The sequence below is a fragment of the Bos javanicus genome, chromosome 13 (genome assembly GCF_032452875.1).
Source record: "Bos javanicus breed banteng chromosome 13, ARS-OSU_banteng_1.0, whole genome shotgun sequence".
NCBI classification, from domain to species: Eukaryota; Metazoa; Chordata; class Mammalia; order Artiodactyla; family Bovidae; genus Bos; species Bos javanicus.
In genome coordinates this window covers 51,794,070-51,796,427 of record NC_083880.1, presented here as the reverse complement: position 1 = coordinate 51,796,427, position 2,358 = coordinate 51,794,070, and positions in this window count along the sequence as shown.

Below are 2,358 nucleotides of genomic sequence, written 5' to 3'. Positions count from 1 at the left end.
TCAGTTCTTCACATCAGGTGGCCAAAGTTTTAGAATTTCAGCGTCAGCATTAGTCCTTCCAATGAATATTCAGGACTGATTTCCTTTAGGATGGATTGGTTGCATCTCCTTGCTGTCCAAGGGACTCTCAAGAGACTTCTCCAGCACCACAGTTCAAAAGCATCAGTTCTTTGGTACTCAGCTTTCTTTATAGTTCAACTCTCACATTCATACATGACTACTGGAAAAACCATATCTTTGACTAGATGGACCTTTGTTGGCAAAGTAACATCTCTGCTTTTTAATATGCTGTCTGCTGCTGCTGCTGCTACTGCTAAGTCGCTTCAGTCGTGTCTGACTCTGTGCGACCCCATAGACGGCAGCCCACCAGGCTCCCCTGTCCCTGGGATTCTCTAGGCAAGAACACTGGAGTGGGTTGCCATTTCCTTCTCTAATGCATGAAAGTGAAAAGTGAAAGTGAAGTCGCTCAGTCGTATCTGACTCTTCACGACCCCACGGACTGCAGCCTATCAGGCTCCTCTGTCCATGGGATTTTCCAGGCAAGAGTACTGGAGTGGGGTGCCACTGCCTTCTCTGAATATGCTGTCTAGGTAGGTCATAACTTTTCTTCTAAGGAGCAAGCGTCTTTTAATTTCATTGTTGTATAGAATTAGATAAACAGAGATGAAATCAAAGAGAATCAGAGCCCCAGATATGCCTGCCAGAACTTTAGAGGCAAGTGAAAGACTACAGGGATAGAAAACCCGATCAGTGGAGCAATGCATAGTCAAATAACAGACCTACATAAATGTAGAATCTAGTTTGTAATGAACGCAGCATTTATTACAAATTATGGGGAAAGGGTATACTGTTCAACATATGGTTTTAAGACAATAGGTTTAACATATGGGGAAAAATTAAGTTATATATCTATGTCATGCCATAAATAAAAATACTTTCTAGATGGAATACAGATCTGGAAAAAAAAAACAATTTTTAAAAGTAAAAAAGTATGAGCAGATTTAAAGTATATAAACATACACATGTATCTGTATATAAAGTATGAAAAATATAATTTGGGAAAAGGAAAGTTTTCATAAACAAGACACAAAAATGGAGCTAAGCACAGTAGCTATCATAAGCTTATTAGGTTTTCCCTTCCTCCAGTTGTTCCAAAACCAAACTCTTTCAACCCGCATGGTTGACTCACGTTCTGAGTAGCTTGAAATGGCTGAACCAGTCACCAGACAGAGAAATAGAGTTACAATACACATTGGCCAGAGTGCCCATAATAGCTAGCAGGTTCTCATGGGATGCCTATGCCCAATCCATCAGGACAGTCTTTCTCTATTCCTTTGGAACCATGAAATGTAATAATATGGGCCACATTTCCAAAAAGATGTAGGAAGCTTCAAGGGGAAAGAAGCCCAGGGAATTGAATAGATTGAGAGAGAAATGGTCCTAATGACATGGTTGGAGTTATGATTCTAGTTGTGACTTAGGACCAAATAGCTCTAGAATTCTCAGTTTTGTTAGCCAATAAATTGTCTTTTTATCAGAACTAGATTGAGTTGGGTTTCCATCACTTTCAACCGAGAAACCATGTCCAATAATCCAAAGATGATAAAAGTGAAGCTTGTTGATTTAAATCCAATAAAACTATGAGCTTCTCAGCAATGAGAAATAGCATAAACAAAGTAAAAGATAAGTGGTAGAATAAATTATGTATAGCAAACCATGACAAAAGATCAAGGCCAGAATATAAACAGAAAGCCTTCAACTCCATAAAAAAAAAATAAAGTGGCACAAAGGAAAAGTGAGAAAAGGGTATTATGTGAGAATCCTTTCCTTTGAAAGTGATAAATCTTAATTCCTACTCCTTTAAGGAAAAAAAGGGGAAATTTTTGTGTTAATATAATTGAGAACCCAAAGGAGCAATATACTTCAGGAATGACAGGATTCTGTTGCTTAGATATTGCCCATAGCAATACCTCTCTCCATCTCTTAGTTCTAATTCTTTCTTATGAGTAGGTTTCATTGTCACCAAGGGTCTCTTTACCTGGCAGCAATATATTTTCCTGCAGCTGCAGGCTTGCTATCATTGTATTTGTCAGAATCATTTCGCTTGTAAGTATTATAAAATCCAACCCAAATTGGTTTAAACAAAGAAGGGAACTCAGCCTATGTAATCAAAGAAGTGTAATCTACAATAAGGCTGAGTGGAACTTGAACCAAGAGCTCCGATAACAACAGCTAGGACTCATTTCACCCCCTCCACAGTATCCTGCCTTCTGCTGTTCTGGCTTTATATTCAGGTTCCTCATGATGGCCTCCAGTAGCCCTAGGTTCCGCTCATTCTTGATGCTGTTAGTCCCAGGG